The following is an 18,438-nucleotide window of genomic DNA, read 5'->3' as shown; positions in this document are numbered from 1 at the left end:
GCCATTTCCTTCTCCAGTGGACCACATTTTGTCAGAACTCTCTGCCATGACCTGTCCGTCTTGGGTGGCCCTGCACGGCATAGCTTATGGCTTCACTGAGTTACGCAAGCCCCTTCGCCACAACAAGGCAGTGATCCATGAAGGGGACCAAAGGCTTGGAACATGACAAGTGTTCGGCAGCATCTTGGTCAAGAAATATCCTAACTGTCACTATTAGCACATGCTGTCCTTCATTACGACATAACTTCCTGGGTTTATGGACTTGGAAAAGGTGTGCACAATGATGGCCAGTAGTGAATTTCAGCAACAAGCAGGTGTCAGCTGGAAGTACATTTTCAGTACATATGCTCATGAGCAAAGAAGGAACTTGATGGCTTGTTGTATTGAACCATGACAGAACTTGCACCAGCTCCTCAAAATAGCCAGATGCAGCTGCAAAGGTAGCTGTGTCACAATGAAATCCAGCTGGAGAAAAATGGACTTAAGTGCACAATTGTATGCAAAGTGTGTAAAGCCAGAGACTGTTTGAGTACTAACAATGGTATTGTGATGAAGCCAGATTATGACAAGGCAGAGTAATCCTACTGCCTGATGTAAAGAGTTCCATATTCAGAGTCTCCGAGACTTCCAAAGCCCTGCTGGGATGAGTCCTGCAGGGCAAAAGAGAAGAAGGACAGGGGCGGTGACAGGGGTGTGTGTGTGTGTGTGTGTGTGTGTTCTTTTCTGTCTTCCACTGTTGTTTTTTAAACTATTTGTCTTCCCTTATTTAATCCAGCTCCAAGGCTGGTGTAAATTTCTCCATCTGTTGGGTGTGAGTCTGGGAACTGGACATAAAAACGTGAGAGGAGCCACGCTGGCTCACACCCAGGGTCCATCTAGCCCAGCATTCTGTTCACACAGTGGCCACCTAGCTGCCCATGGGAAGCCCACAAGTGGGACATGAGTGCAAGAGCACCCACCCACTTGGTCTCCCCACCAACTGGTTTACATAAGCACACCGCCTCTGAGAGCTTTTCTACATGAGGCTGTTAATTAGCTGTTAATCCGTTGTATCTTCTTTTGGTTTCATCACAGAATTGAGATCCGAGCCCTAGATGAGGAGTGTTTTCTTTCCTGCTTCATAATCTCTATGTGGCACCGTGGAATAGCAAAATAGTGCAAATACTCAAGAGAAAGTCGTGGTTTCTTTCACTTTCACAATTAAATGCCACATTTTACCTGCTCTAAAAACTCACCAAAAGTGGTGGTTAGACACAGAAGTGAAATTGGAGGGTCATGACATTGTCTAAAGAATCCATAAACTACTGTGGGTAGGGCATGACAAGCGCACAATAAATGCCTCATGATACTGGAATTAGTATATACCCATCAGGACTAGCAGCCACTGATAGCCTTATCCTCCATAAATTTGTCCAATCCCCTTTTAAAACTATTCAAATTGGTGGCCATCACTACATCTTATGGTAGCAAATTCCATGTGCTTTCTGAAGAAGTACTTCCTTTTATCTCCCACCAATCAGCGTCATGGGATGACAACTGTGTTCTAGTATTATGACACAATACATGTGGCAGGGCACATTTTGGATCTGGTTTTCTGTACTGGATTGAGAGAAAATAATCTGTGGGTTGAGGAGACTCCATTGGCATGGACAGATCATTATCTGATCAGTTTTGACCTTCAGGCCACCTGTAACCTCTGCAGGGTGGAGGACCAAGTCTGATGGTCCGCCCCCAGAGGCTGATGAATCCAAATGGATTTCTGAGGTTTATTGGGGATTCTCCTGTAGGCTTAGCTGACGGTCGTGCTGAAGCTGCTGTCTCTGCTTGGAATGAGGGGATGACCTGGGCTTTTGATATGACTACTCCCAAAAGTCTTTGACCCTGTCATAGAACCATGTGAGCTCCTTGGTATTCGGAGGAGCTGAGGGCAATGAAACTGCTGTGTTGACGATTAGAGTGCAAGTGGTGGAAGATTCATAACCAATACAATCAAACACAGGTAAGAATCCACTTGCAATCTTATTCTGCGGCAGTGATGGCGGCAAAGAAATCTTATGTCTCTGCCACCATTGCATCTGCTCAGTCTCATCCAGCAGAGCATTTTGGGTGGTTAAAGGCCTCTTGGGTGTAGGCTCTAGAATACTCAAACCCTCAATGGCCCACTATAAAGAATTTGCTGGACACTTTGCACATAAAATTGCTCATATCCGTGCTGACTTGGATGCCATTGTTTTGGCAGAGTCTAGTGCACCATCTAGGCATGTTATGGATGCCTTTCAGTTTGTACAACCTGAGGATATGGAAAAAGTGCTTGGAGGACTGAGGCCTACTACTTGCTCCTTATTTCTGTACCCATCCTGGCTTCTGAAATCTTCCAGAGCTGAGCAGGATATCTGGACTTCTGAGAAGGTCAATGCCCCATTGAGTGATGGTAAGGTTCCCACAGCTTTGAAAGAAGCCGTGGTGGGGTCCTTGTTGAAGAAACCAAATCTAGATCCTATGGTTACAGATAACTACCACCCTGTGTCAAATTTGCCATTCTTGGGCAAAGTGCTGGAGTGTGTGGTGGCCTCACAACTCCAAGCAGTGTTGGATGATACTGATGACTTAGATCTATTCCAATCAGGTTTCAGAGCTGGTTATAGGTTGGAGACAGGCTTGGTCACCCTGGTTGATGACTTACACTGAGGAATGGATGGGGGGAATGCAACCCTGTGGGTTCTTCTGAGATCTCTAAGTGGCTTTTGATACCATTGACCATGGTATCCTTCTGGATCATTTATCTGGGTTAGGCTTAGGAGACACAGTGTTAAAATGGTTCCAGTCCTTCCTGGAGGAGTGGTCTCAAAAGGTGGGGCTGGGGGACTTTTGTTTCACCCCATATCTGGTAGCCTGTGGGGTGCCACAAGTTTCCATCCTGTCCCTCATGCTTTTTAACATCTACATGAAACTGCTGGGGGAAGTCATCAGGAGGTTTGGGCTGAAATGACATCAGCATGCCACTGGGAGGATGGGTCCTGGGTGGGTGAGTGCTGTGGGGTAGGTGCTCTGGAGAGCCCCACCAACCGCTCTCCCATGGTGGCATTTGCCACAGTGGGAGAGTGGAGCCAACAGGGATCTCTGGAGCTGCTCCAGAGAGCCCCGCCAGCCCTGCTCTTCCACTGTGGCAAATGCCACCACGGCAGAGCAGGTGGTGGGGCTCTCCAGAGCAGCCATCGCCCATTCTCTGGCTTGACCTGAGAACTGTTCCATGACCAATCTCCAGGGACACCCCCTCCCACGATACTTGGCTCTGAGGAACACCCCTCAGAACCAGGCATTCGGTCTTCACTGGCTCTTTGCAGAGCTGCATCAGCTGCTTTTTATGGCCCACGTGGCTCTACACAGAGCAGCAGTGGTGATGGTGATGGGAAGGTAGGTGGGAGATATGCAGGGAGTGGGGGAGAGATGGTGGGGGCAGCAGTAGGGGGTGGGCAGACACAGTGGAGGTGCGGGAGAGCTTGTACCAGCCCTGCCCTAGTGAAAAATAAAGCTAGAGGCCAAGCACCTCTGCATCATGTCTCTCTCAGACTGAAGTCTTATACACACTTACCTGGGAGTAAGTCCTATTGAACTCAGTGGAACTCACTTCTGAGTAGACATGTGTAGGATTGCTCAGTAAGATATCAAGTTATCCAGGCTTTGGAGGCCTCTTTATGGATGCTGCTAGAAGAGATTTCCATTCTACATTGGTAGCTAGTAAACAAAGACCTTTAAGGCCAGTAATATTCTCCATATGGGATAGTTCAGCATCAGGCTGAGAAGCAGCTTCATAACAGAACTGAAAAGCTTTTCAACTGAAGACTCAGCCAGAGTTACCTTCTGAAGCCAAGACGCTGGGATGCTTCCAGGCCGAAGGCTCCCAGGATTGCCAATTGAAAGGTCTTGTGCAGCTATTCTGTCTTTTCCTCCTTAATATTTTTTTGTGGAAAGAAAAAAGACGGAAGAAGAAAACGTGAAAGTTTCTAACTAATGGAAGACAACATTGTCTGGACCCCCTGTCAAATTCTGTGAATGAGATGGAATGATTATAGCATCATCTGGAAGCATCCAGTTGGCAAACCAGGGCTGTGTTTCAAAAATTTACCTATATGCAATTCTTAGCTGCAAGGAGTTGAGATTTCACATTTAGAAAAGAAGCAGTTGTTGATCAGGAAGGATTCTGGGGCACATGGACAACCATGGTAAACAACAAGCAACCCTCCCCCCCAAATGCCAATAAAAATCTACCCACTGATGAGAGGGATAATGTATGATAAATTAATATCTGCTGGACTACAACAGAAATATTTAAAATGATCCACTTGGTCTTTAGACAGTTAAAAAAAAAAGTAGGTGGCATTCCTTCTTGCCAATGATCATCAAGAAATAACTCAGCACGATTATATAATGTCTACTCAGAAGTAAGATTCACTGAGTTAAATGGGACTTACGCACGGGGAATTTTGGATAGCATTGGCCATTAACATGATTTTCTTGCTCCCTAATTGTGTTTGCAAAAGGGCTGGTTGAATTCTGTGGCTAATGGCAGTTTTTTTAAGTGCCCCTTTCTCAATGGATGCACAAAGTGAGCTCCCTCACCAAAAGCCACCTATTTAAAAAGACAAATACAGCACTGCATCAAAGGAGGATACAATTTATTTTGGAGAGGTCAGCAACTGGTAGTGTGTGCATGGTCAATGCATGCATCACTCATTGAAATCCATAGGATCTTTAAAAGTGCTTGAATGTAGCTGGATCATGCCCAAAGAAAGTGGCAGAAGCCAGGTGTATATATGGATAGTTCTTATAACGGAAAGATTATGGGGTATCCCAAATCTATCTCTGGATTGGACCTTTTGGGGATACTATTTAATAACTTAGAAAAGGGTGTGAACTGCAGGTGACACAATTGGTGAAATGTATTATTTAAATTTACATTGTTTCAGAAAAGGCAGAGAGTAAGGTCTCAAAGTTATAGAACAAGAAGGTGGAGGCGGAATAGCAGATGAATTTCAGTGTGGATTAGTAAAGAGTGATGTACACTGAAGGGGGAAAAATAGCTTAAGTGTCCTTTCAGATCCCCTTCCTGGGCAAAGTGCTTGAGTGGGTGGTTGCCGGTCAGCTCCAGACACTCTTGAGTGAAACTGATCATCTGGATCCATTTCAATCTGGCTTCAGACTTAGTTTTGGAATGGAAACTGCCTTGGTCACCCTGTGAGACGACCTTTGCTTAGAGAGGGACAGGGGGAAAGTGTGACCCTGTTGATTCTCTTGGACCTCTCAGTGGCTTTTAATACTATCGACGGTGGTATCCTTCTGGTTAGGCTGTCTGGGCTGGGTGTTGGAGGCACTGCACTGCAGTGGTTCCGCTCCTACTTGGATGGCCAATTCCAGAAGGTGGTGCTGGGGGATTATTGCTCTGTGCGTTGGCTGTGGGGTTCCATGGGGCTCTATTTTATCTCCCATGCTATTTAACATCTACATGAAACTGCTGGGGGAGGTTATCTGGAGATGTGGGCTGAGATGTCACCAATATGCAGATTGGTGACACCTCATAATTCCAAGTGAGACAGTGGGTGTTCTGAATCAGTGCTTGGGAACAGTAATGTACTAGATGAGGGCCAATAAACAGACTCAATCTGGACAACATGGAGGACGGGTGGTTCGCATGCCTGGGTAAGTGATGGTCAACCTGTTCTGGAGGAGAGGTAACCTCTTGTTCTGGATTACTGCAATGCATTATAAGGCCGCCTTTGAAAATTGTCCAGAAACTTTGTTGTTGTTCAGTTGTTACGTCATGTCCGACTCTTCGTGACCCCATGGACCATAGCACGCCAGGCCTTCCTGTCCTGCGCTCTTTCCCGGAGTGTGCTCAAGTTCATATTCATTGCATCGGTGATGCTATCTAGCCATCTCATCCTCTGCCGTCCCCTTCTCCTTTTGCCTTCAGTCTTTCCCAGCATCAGGGTCTTTTCCAGGGAGTTTTCTCTTCGCAGTAGGTGGCCAAAATATTTGAGCTTCAGCTTCAGCATCTGTCCTTCCAATGAGCAGTCAGGGTTGATTTCCTTTAGAATGGACTGATTTGACCTCCTTGCAGTCTGGGGGACTCGTATGAGTCTTCTCCAGCACCACAGTTTGAAAGCTGGTCCAAAATAGGGCAGCAAAATTATTAATGGGGACTAGTCAATATGAACATATTACACCACTGCTTTATAATCTGCAGTGGCTGCCAGTCCATTTCTGGCCCCAGCTCAAAGTGGTGGTATTAACTTTCAAAGCCCTCAACAGGTTGGGTCCAGGTTACCTGAAGGACCGTTTTCTTCCATACATACCTGCCCAGATCCTACAATCATCTTCAGAGGCCCTTCTCTGGATGCCCCACTGAATGAGGGGAGGCAGGTGGCTACTAAGGAGAGGGCCTTTTCTCCAGGAACCCGAGTAGTGGAAGCCCCCCCCCCCCCGAGAGGCTTGTCTGGTGCCTACATTGAGGTCTTTTCCATGAGAGGTGAAGGCCTCGTTATTTTCCCAGGCATTTTAGTCTTTCAGTTTCTGTCATTTTTAAATCTGTTATTGTATTTTTCAGTATTTATACAGCTGCTGGATTTTACTCTGGTTTTATCCTGTAGATTTAAACTTTTAAAGGTTTACCTGATGTTTTATTGTGCTGTATTTTATGGTTTTCACTGTTGTGAACCACCCAGGGAGCTTCAGATATTGGGTGGTGTAGAAATGTAATAAAAAAATAAATGCCTAGACAATAAATATGTAATAAAGAAATAAGTTCCTAGCATGGCTGTAAAAATGCCTGGATCCACTTGAGCACTGCCTGGGGTCAGCCTTCGGCTGAGTCCACCTGGTTCTTCCCTCTGGCTCTGATGGCTTCCTCCCCTGCCTACTGGATCACCCTTGAGCCCCCGCCCTCCGGATGCCCACCCTGATGGCTCCTTGGGTTGCCTGTGCCCCAGCACCTTGACAGCGATGGCAGCACTGCTCCAAATCAGATTACTGATGGACTGGAGGGGGCAACTGAATGAAAATGACCAGTTGCCCGTTCCTTGCTTCTGTGCCACAATGAGTGCAAGCAACATCTGTCCTGCCAGTTCTTGAAAATGGAAGCAAACATGCCTTGTTTTCCATCCATCTTCCTGGGGTGGGGGTGAGTCACCAAGCTTGGCCTGAGCAATATGTCACCAACTCTCCAGACATGCTCCGGAGAGGCAAAAATGGGCTGGTGCTCATTAAAGCAAAGTTACAGCTTCTGCTTAAGTGGATATTCCACCCAAAACAAGTACCAAATTGTCCAAATGACTTCAAATGTCAATGTGGAAAGTTCAAAGCCATCTGGAGCTGATTGTGACAATAGCCAATGGAAGGAAGAATCAGGCCCCAGCAATACGGAAGAGCCAGAGGACAGAGCTGCTTACCTGTAACTCTTGTTCTCCAAATATAGTATACTGTGTAATCAACATCTGGGACTCAGAAAACAAAGGAAAGTTTTGACAGAAGCCAAGGCACTGATGTTTCTATGCTTCTGGCCAGAGTCCTTGAATCTCACTGCCCACAGCAAGCACTCCAAGCGACCCCTTTGAACTGGGTTGTGTTGGGGGTGCAGAACACGTTGTGGGAAGAAGACTGGGGATGTGGAGGAACACCCAAGGGGGGAAGGGAAAGGCCTCTGTCCAGTGGCCCCAGGGCGAAACAGACAGGCTGCCTCGGGTGAGGAGGTCCCTGGCTCGTCCTCTGGCACTGACTAGCATGTGAGCATGCTGGTTGCTATTCATACTTCAGAGCTGTCCTCCGTGGAGATCTGGATATGGGACTCACATTTCTGTCTTTCCAAACCATAGTTAAGCTCAAACCAGAGGGCAGTTTCAGACCGAAGGCTTAAATGGGTTAGTTACTGCACAAATGATGTGAATATAAAATCTCCACCAAACAGAATGTCCTCTTGTTTCCTCTTCCAAACAACATTCACATAAATAGCAAGGCAGAAGTTTAAAGACTTTTTAGGTCACACCCGAAGAGCATCTTAAGGCCTCTTCCTTGATGCCCCAGTTCTTTCTGAGAGGGGTGGGGATTATGAAGCAACACAAGCCAGCTATAATGGGTGAAAGGAGCTTCTGATGTGCAATAAACATTCCTGGCAATAAACATTAAAGGAATGATGGATAAAGAAGGGCTTAGCTGAAGAAGAATAGACAGATTCACAGACAACAACCAAAGGCTGAGAGTGCTTCCAGACCGGGAGGTGGGTGGCTCTGAGCACTACTAGTCAGAAGACATTTTGCAGCTCTTGTCTTTTCTCCCTTAACTGGTTTTCTGCAGTAAGAAACAGTACTGCAAAAATGGTTGGAAAACATGAAAGCCAGGTGTACACAGCTGCAGGGATAGCACCAGCCCTGCATGATGCATGCATGCCATTTTCATGGTCCCTTTTGCTTCTTTCTGGGCTCGTTCCATCGGTCTAACCATCAAGATGTATTGCCCCATATTCAACCAAGACCTACCCTCCCCTAGCTTAAGCCAGCTGGATCTAGTAGGGCTGTTCTATGATTCTTGCCCGCTGGGGCACCAGAAGGTTTGCCCCCTTTGCCTCCTTCTATAGGGCAGCCAGCCCTTCAGGCATTTGGAGAGTGGTGTCATGTCTCTCTTCAGCCTTCTCTTCTCTAGGCTAAAGACATCCATTTCCCTCAACCTTTCCTCAGAGGATTTGTTTTCTGTGCCCCTGACCACCTTTGCTGCCCTCCTCTGAACCTATTTCCATTTGTTTGCATCCTTCCTAAAGGGCGGCACCCAGAATCAGCCACTAGTAAGATGGATAAAGTGGAACTATTACTGGAAACTATGGCTGTATCAATGCAGGCTAAAACCTCATTGAGCATTTCTGCAATAGTATCACACTGCTGACTCATGTCTAGCTTGTGTCCGGGGGGGGGGGGGGGCGCTGTCACACCCGTCCAGTGGAAGTCGACAACTAAAAATGGTTGCTGCCAAGCTAAAACGATGCTGCCGGCTTGTTCTCTGAAGAACTGGGCTGTCCACAGCCTGCCAAGTAACTATTTGATGAGCCGTTGGGAGCAGTCCCTACTGGTAATCCAGGCACATGCTCTCTGCGTGCCCTGTTTCCCCGCAGAATCGCTGGCATTGCAGCACTGCAGCCACTTCTGGCAGTGGCAGGGTGCAGCCCGCAGCGGGTTGCATGGGGCTAATGCGCCCCCCACTCCAAAGTTGCCCACCCCTGTTGTATGTATTCCTGCCAAGCCAGGTATCCCCCATCCTTTACTGGTGTATTTTATTTGCCTAAATGCATAACTTTGCATTTGTTTCTGCTGAAATTCATTTTGTTAGTTTAAGCCCCATTTTCCATTCTATCAAAGTCCTTCTAGTTATTTATTTAAAACATTTTAAGGCTTTTCTCAAAAGACTTCAAAGCAGCTAACAACAGTCAATTTAAACCATTAACTGCCATAAACATGGCAAAAACGTAATTCAAAAGCACCGAATAAAACAATTAGAACACCTCACAACACATTTGAAACACTTGGCCAAAAGCTTTCCTGACAAGTAAGGTCTTTGCAGTGGGGAAAGGCCGTTAGAGGGGGAGCAAGCCAGGCTTCCCTCAGAAGGGCGTTCCCAAGCCTGGGTGCAGTGGGGCTTGCCAGGTGGGCTAGGAGGAGGATGGCAGCAGCTGTGAGCGGGAGGCCTGGGGCAGGGATGAGATCTTCCGACCCGCTAGGTCTTGGCAGCTGTCCGCCCAGGCCGGCCCCGATGCTGAGCCTATCTGGAGCTCCTGTGGTTGGCGAGGCACCACCACAGTCTTCTTCAAACACTGTTGCTGCTCTGTGGGCAGGCGGCGCATTAGTGAATACTGTGTGGTATCCACAACTAAGTGTCATGCCTGCAACTCCCATGCAACCAGTGCAGGGAAAGAGCAAGGAAGACTTATAGGAGAAAGACGTGGGGGGGCATGAGGGGCGGGGGAATGTCGCAAAAACAATTCTTCTGCTTGAAAGCCTCTCCCACAAGTGAGAGTGAAAACAGTGCCAGATTGGAACACACAGGACTTGGTATACAGAAAAGCAAAGGCAGCCATGCCAGCCACAAGAACAACCCCATAATCCATGTGGTGTAATACCTTTATTAGTCCATCAGAAAGATCACAAAAAACATGGACACTGTCAAGATCTCCTGATCTCTTCATCAGGCAAGATATCACAAAAGGAGGGGGGGGAGGGGAGGAAATATGGGGGGAGGGTTTCTACATCAGTAGAACACTGATGTAGATTGGCCCCTTTAAACATCATGGCCAGCACTTTGAATTGGACCCACAAGCAGGGCAGAAGCCAAGCAGGGCAGAAGCCAAGGCAGTTGTTTCCACAGAGGAGTCCTATACTCCAGTTAGCAATCTGGCCATCACATCCTGGTGTTGCAAGCAGACAATAAGAGATGCAAGAAAGCATTTTGAAGAGCATATTGCTAACAACATCAAGGCCAAAAATAAAAAAAAATTAAATATATCAGAGGCAGGAAACCAGCTAGGGAGACAGCTGGAACACTGGATGACAATGGAACTAAAGGAGTATTGAAGGAGGAAAAGACTGCAAAGAAGCTGAATGAATTCTTTGCATCAGTCTTTATTTATTTATTTATTTATTATTATTGCATTTATACCCCGCCTTTTTTCCTCTTGCAAGGAACCCAAGGCGGCTTACATTATCCTCCTCCTTTCCATTTTATCCTCACAACAACAACCCTGTGAGGTAGGCTGGGCTGAGAGTCTGTGACTGGCCCAAAGTCACCCAGTGAGCTTCCATGGCCAAGTGGGGACTAGAACCCGGATCTCCCAGCTCCTAGTCCGTAGACTGTCCTATATCTTCTTTACCGTAGAAGATATAGGACAGAAACCTCTGCCTGAACTGATGTTTTCAGGAAGGGAGTCTGAGGCAAATAGTGGTGACAAAAGATGAAGTTCTCAACCTTATTGATAAATTGAAAGCGAATAAATCACCCGGCCCAGATCATATCCATCCTAGAGTTCTCAAAGAACTCCAATATGAAATTGTTGATCTTCTAACCAAAATATGCAACAAGTCCCTAAGATCAGCCTCTGTACCCGAGGACTGGAAGATGGCCAATGTAACACCAATTTTCCAAAAGGGATCCAGGGGGGATCTGGGAAATTACAGGCCAGTTAGCTTAACGTCTGTTCTGGGTAAATTGGTTGCAGGCATTATTAAAGATAAAATTAGCAAGCATATAGAAGAACAAGCCCTGCTGAAAAAGAATGAACACGGCTTCCGCAAAGGTAAGTCCCACCTCACTAACCTTTTACAGTTCTTTGAGAGTGTCAATAAACATGCAGATGGGGTGATACGGTAGACATTGTTTACTCGGACTTCCAAAAGGCTTTTGACAAAGTCCCTCACCAAAGACTCCTGAGCAAACTTACCAGTCGTGGAATAATAGGACAGGTCCTCTTATGGATCAGTAAATGGTTAAAGAACAGAAAGCCGAGAGTAGGAATAAATGGTAAATTCTCCCAATGGGGGGAAGTAAATAGTAGGGTCCCACAGGGATCTGTATTGAGACCAATGCTTTTTAACCTGTTCATAAATTATCTGGAGTTGGGAGTGAGCAGTGAAACGGCCAAGTGTCAGGAGCGCCCTAGCTGCCTCTTGCAGTCCCCACCAATAGCCAACTCAGGACACAGACGACGAGGAATTCTTTCCAAGACTTTATTCCTTTATGACTCTTTCAGAATACTAGTAGCTAGCGCCAAAGCAAGGAACAGCACTGGGGAAAGATAGCTGAGTAGCCTAAGCTCCAGGTAAGGCAGTTGGTCCCCATCTGAAGGAGACTCATGGGAAGACCCTGAACTTATGGGCTAGGGAGAGATCCTCCCTCTTTCCCTTGGGTCCTCAGGATGCGACCGTTGTTTGCACGCCAAACGAGCGCTACGCCTCCTTTCCGGGCCCTCCATCTGTCATCGCTCGCTGCATCTGCGCCGAGCGTCCAGCAAGCCCCCCTCCAATGCTCTCTCGCTGCCAGGGTCACTATCTATCCCAGGAATGATGGCAGGAGGAATCTCTGCCAGCTGCTGTGCTTGTGAGAGATGAGCAAGCTCCTCTCCCACAGATTGCTTTTCCTCCTCAGAATCAGAACTGCTCTGGGGATCTATTGGCTCAGTTTCCACCCTGACACCAAGTTTGCCAATGACACCAAATTATTTAGGGTGGTTAAAACAAAAAAGGATTGTGAAGAATCATAGAATCACAGAATAGTAGGGTTGGAAGGGGCCTACAAGGCCATCGAGTCCAACCCCCTGCTCAATGCAGGAATCCAAGTCAGAGCATCCCTGACAAATGGCTGTCCAGCCTTGTCTTGAAGGCCTCCAGTGTGGGAGAGCCCACCACCTCCCCAAGTAATTGGTTCTATTGTCATATTGCTCTTATAGTCAGGAAGTTTTTCCTGATGTTCAGCCAGAATCTGGCTTCCTGTAACTTGAGCCCATTATTCTGTGTCCTGAACTCTGGGATGATCAAGAAGAGATCCTGGCCTTCCTGTCTGTGACAACCTTTCAAGTACTTGAAGAGTGCTATCATATCTCCCCTCAGTCTTCTCTTCTCAAGGCTAAACATGCCCAGTTCTTTCATTCTCTCTTCATAGGGCTTTGTTTCCAGTCCCCTGAACATCTTTGTTGCCCTCCTCTGAACCCTCTGGCAAATGCAGTTCAATGTAAGCAAGTGTAAAGTGATACATGTTGGGGCCAAAAATCCCAACTTCAAGTATAACCTGATGGAATCTGAGCTAGTGGTGACAGACCAGGAAAGGGATCTTGGGGTTGTGGTGGACAGCTCAATGAAAATGTCAACCCAGTGTGTGGCCACTGTAAAAAAAAGGTAAACTCCATGTTAGGCGTAACTAGAAAATGAATTGTGAATAAACCTGCCAATATCATACTGCCTCTATACAAATCTATGGTGCAGTCACACTTGGAATACTGTGTCGGGTTCTGGTCACCACACCTAAAAAAAAGATATTGTTGAGCTGGAAAAAGTGCAGAAAAGGGCAACTAAAATGATCAAGGGGCTGGAGCATCTCCCCTATGAGAGAAGGTTACAACAGCTTGGAATAAATTGTTTAGCTTGGAATAAAGGAGGGTAAGGGGAGACATGGTAGAGGTCTACAAAATTATGCATGGCGTGGAGAATGTGGATAGGGAGACATTTTTCTCCCTCTCTCAAAATACTAGAACCTGGGGTCATCCTATGAAGCTGATTGGTGGGAGATTCCGAACAGAGGGCATCTCTACACCAGCCTAAAATCCTGCATTTAAAATGGGGCTTTCTGCTTCCATTTTAAATGAAGGATCACAACAACTCCCTATTTCACATGCTTCCTTTCCCCGCTCCCCTTTCCCCCTCCTTCTCCCTGTATCAGTCCTTCATTATCTTTCATTCATCTCGCTCCGCTTCTTGCCGCTTTCTCTCTTTTTATGGAGGGAACTCAAACAGAACACAATGATGTAATTTGATAGCTCATTATCTGCGATCTATTTAAAAATGGAACAAAGGGCATTTAGTGCAGGAGACACCTTGGAGGTTAACAGCGTCATGTAAAAAGCCTGCAAACTTCCGTGAAGGAGCAATCTCAATCGCAGGATAAAAGCTCCATGTGAAGAAAGCCAGAGAAAAGGAAGTCCTTCTTCACACAGCACATAGTTAAACTATGGAATTCGCTACCACAGGATGTAGGGATGGCCACCAATTTGGATGGCTTTAAAAGGGGGTTGGACAAATTCCCGGAGGAAAAGGCTATCACAGTCTTGATGGCTATGCGCTATCTCCAGTACCAAAGGCAACGAGCCTATGTACACCAGTTGCTGGGGAACGGGGGGCGGGGGGATGCTGTTGTGTTCATGCCTGCTTGTGGGTTCCTGGTCGACAGCTGGTCGGCCACTGTGTGAACAGAATGCTGGACTAGATGGAACCATGGTCTGATCCAGCATGGGTCTTCTTATTCTGGACCAACTGTAGTTTCTTCCAGACACTTTTCAAAGGCACCCTGTCATAGAGCATATTGCAGTAGTCCAAACACGTTATAACTAAGGGTGCTTCCAGATGAGGCTTTTATTGTGCAATTGCCATGTGTCCTTCACAGAAGTTAACAGGGGGGTCAGATGTCAGTATCTTCCATTTGGAACCCTCGCATGTTTTCCCAGCACTTCTTTTTTTCTTATCACAGAAAATCTGTTAAGGAGGGAAAGACGGAAGGCCTTTTGATTAGTAGTTCTAGCAGCCCTCCACCTGGAAGGGTGGGGGCGTAGACTTCTCAGTTTCTTGGGGTGGGCGAGCATGGGGCTAAACCTGGGGAAGGGGGCTAGGCATTTATTTGTTTGCATTTATTTATATATTTCTATTTATACTTCTGGAAACCATATTTCTTCAACAGTGGATCCTAGAGTGTTTAAAGCCACACATTAAAATAACCAGTACTCAACAAAAACATTGCATTTTAATTATAATATTATGATAGTTTACTCACTACCCTACCAACCATAATTCTATGCAATATACCATCCAGGTTGAAGCCCAAGATAAAAACCAACAAACTCTTTTTATGAATTAAAACAAATGTATTATAGCTAAGCAGAGGGAGCAGTGAAGGGCAGATAACTCAACAAAGCACCAAGGAGAAGAAATACATTCAGCATTTGCACTGCCAGGATTCTTCCACACTGAATGCATTGCTTCCGATTGGTGCTGCCTGGATGAACTCATTAGCTGTAATGTTCAGATCCATCTCCAAACAGGTCTCTTTATGTCCCTGTAGAACAGCCATGTGATTGAGCCTGGCTTGCCCCATGCTTGACTGCAGAAAGGTCTTTATTCTACGAAGGCATGAGAATGACTTTTCTGATGAACATGATGAAGCAGGTATCATATGAAGCAGGTATCATAAGGCTGATTTTGATCAGCTTTGTCAGTTCTGGTAGTAGGTGCTGCAGATGTTTGCCTTGTTTCCCACTCGGAAGATCAACCACATCCTGAAGAGCTGAAACTTAACTTTCCTCTCCCTTGCAATATCCAACAGCATATCACAATGAAGCTGTAACTAAGAAGAATCCATGTCTGTTGTGTAAAAGCCTGCAATGGATGTGCTATCAATCTCTCCAATGACAAACTTCAGTTTTGCTCATATGTTTGCACACATTTGAGAAAAGTGATTGTGTGTAAACTGCTGCTGACATTAACAATCACATCATAAAAGATTTTCCTGTAAAATTCCTCAGGAGACTCAAACTGGTGAGGCTCACATCCAGCATCAGTGCGTCATGAAAGCTTTCTGCGCTGGGGGGGGGGGGGCTTTCTAAATCGAAGTCTTTTGCTGTCCTAGTGGTCTTTGTCCAAGAACTCTTCAAAGTTGTTCCTCGGTTGCTTCGTACTCTGCTTGGCAGACACCAGAAGAAGTTCTGCTTGATGAAACTAGGCTACTTTTTTGAAGTGCTACATTTAGTTTCTCCAGATTAGGGATGGACGGACCCGCCCCTGTTCAGTTTCGGTGGGCACCCATTGATGTGCTGCCCCCGCTTGAGCCCCCGGACCCACGCTCAAGCCGCCACGAGCTCGCTGAGCCTCCTGCACTCACCCTAGATCCCATCCACGAGCACCCGCCATTTTCCTGAGCTTGTTTTTATGAATAAAAGGAGGTCTTTAAAATGCGCATATTTACATATGCGCAAATTCAGGCTGGGAAAGCTTAATATATGTAATATTAGAGGTGTAAATGGGCCATTTATGCCCCTAATATTGCATAGATTATGCCTTTCCCAGCCTGAATTTGCATGTATTTAAATCTGTACATTTTTGAAGACCTCCTTTTTCCGTAAAAACAAGCTTGGGAAAATGGTGGGCGCTCACGGACGGGTCCAAGTGAGTATGGGGAACGTCTGGGAGGGGGCAAGTGAGGCCAGAGGTTCAGCGAGTGTGGGGGGGAGCCCAACGGATTCCTGGTCTTAGTCAGGCGCCTACGCCATCCTAGTCCAAATGGCCAAACACACTCACCAAGAGCAGCGTGACGAAAGAAGCCAACCTCCGCAAGCTTTGCACCTATCCACCTGCTTTTGCCCCAGCATCTCCCCTTTCCTCAGATGCCACATCCTCAAAGAAATCAGTGAGCAACTGACTGCAAGGAAGCTGCTCTAACAGTCCACCTTGTAGGGCAAAATTGTTTCAGATGTATGTTCTCCTCTCCCACTTGAAAGTTTTTAAACCAGGCAAGAACTTCCAGCAAAAGTGATAAAGTCAGCTACTTCACTCAAGCAGTAAGGCCCACGGGGAGCTGAATTCCCCTTTCTTTTTCATTTCCTTTTGCAAGCATGTTGGAATTACTACCACCCCAACTGCTCTCCCTCCACTGTTTCTTCATGAAGATTTTCCCTGGAAGATCCCCCTGTTTATCTCTGCATAACAAGCAAACAAACCCAGCAGTGCCTCCTAAAGGACCTGCTGAATATACAGACAACTGGAGACTGACTGAGGAATTCGCCAGCCAGGCTGTGAGCTTACTGATGTTACCTGGCTGCCTGGAGGGGGCATTGTCCCACAGGAAAATCCTGGGGGGGGCTCCCCCTCCCGTAGTTTACGCCCCTGTCTGCAAGCACCTTAAGGCATTTGTTGCCATGGTCAGATCTGCAGTCTCCAGGAATGGATGTAGCTGGTGAACCAGCTTGAACTGGGCAGGGACCTTTCAGGCCGCAGCTGTCACCTGAGCATCCAGAGACAAGATCAAGTCGAGAAACAATCCCAAACTATGAGCCTGTTTTCATCCTTCACAAGTTGACTCTCTGTCCCGGGCTCGGCAGCTCTACTGACTAGAAGCACCTCTTCCCAGGCTGGATTAAGCTTACATTTGTTAGTCCAAATCTAGTCCATTACTGCCTACAATCATCAGTTTATGAATCTGAAAACCTCCCTGGATTGTGATGGAAAAGACAGAGCTGAATGTCACCTGCATATAGACGACACCACACTCCAAATGATGTCTCCCAGTGATTTCATGTAGGTATTAAGACCAGCAACAGGGAGGCATAGAAAAAGAGGAGAACAAACGTGACGCTAAAACACGGAGTGCCTGTTTATTTTGCACTTGCTCAAAAATAAACTGACATTTTGTGATTTAGTGCCACTTTTGCTTTTTCATGTATATATTAAACAGTATGGGGAAGAACCCTGACAGACACCATAAGGCCAATGGCACAGAGTAACAGCCAAGGTGTAGAACAGGAGACCTGCAGCATCACCTACTGGAACCATCCCTCTAGGAACTATTAGAACCATGGGAACACCATGTGTCCCCTCCCGCAAATCCCAGCCTGGCCAGATGGTCCAGAAGGATACCATGGTTGATGACATAAAGAAAACCACTGAGAGATCCAGAGGAACTAACAGAGACACAATCCCCCCCCACACACACACACACACATCCAGGTCTTGGCATAGATCATCCGCCAGGCTGTTTTTGTCACCATACAATCATAGAATCCAAGCTGGATTGAAATAAATCTACATGATCCATATAGTTAAGAACAATCTGGAGTTGAGAGATTTATTTATTTAATGCATTTATACCCCGCCTTTTTTCCTCTTGCAAGAAACCCAAGGCGGCTTACATTATCCCCCTCCTCTCCATTTTATCCTCACAGCAACAACCCTGTGAGGGGGGTTGGGCTGAGAGTCCGTGACTGGCCCAAAGTTGCCCAGTGAGCTTCCATGGCTGAGTGGGGACTAGAACCCGGATCTTCCAGTTCCTAGTCCAACACTCTTGCCACATTTATTCCTGTGTTCTGATGTGTTAGTTTTCCCTCTCACGTTTGTGTCATTTGCAAATGTGAAAGGATTCCCTTCTAAGTCATAGGTTTAAAAACAAACAAAACAAAACTCTACCTGTCCTGGTCTGGGAGGTGGTCATGATGGACATTGGGTCCACTCTAGCCTCACACCAGCCCTGTGCTCTGGTCTGTCCCTTGCTTCCCCACCCTGCTTGTCTCAGACTGCTCGTCTGCTTTTGGTTTACGGATTTTTCCCATCAGTGAGACATTTTGGATCTGCTTAACCAGAGTTGATTCCTGGCCTTCTTGACATCTTGTTTTCTTGGTCTAAAGCCATGCACAGATCTGATCTGGTGCCTCACAGGCAGAAAGGGAAAGTGTAGGCAAATCCTAAATGGAAAGGCAGTGTCTTGGGTGCAAGCCAGGCTGAAACAGCAGAATCAAGACATCCTGGCAATCATACCTCTGCCTCATGCAACAGAGTGATATCAATTAATTAAATATCATTGAGATAACAGCACGACGCCTTTAGAAAGGCCTCCTGGGCTTTTCCTTGCAATTAATACTACACCTCATTCCCCTGCAGC

Source organism: Heloderma suspectum, chromosome 10 (assembly GCF_057233095.1).
Source record: "Heloderma suspectum isolate Gila_16-S chromosome 10, 16-S_ref, whole genome shotgun sequence".
NCBI classification, from domain to species: domain Eukaryota; kingdom Metazoa; phylum Chordata; class Lepidosauria; order Squamata; family Helodermatidae; genus Heloderma; species Heloderma suspectum.
The sequence above is the reverse complement of the archived record's forward strand: the minus strand, read 5'-3'. Positions refer to the sequence as shown.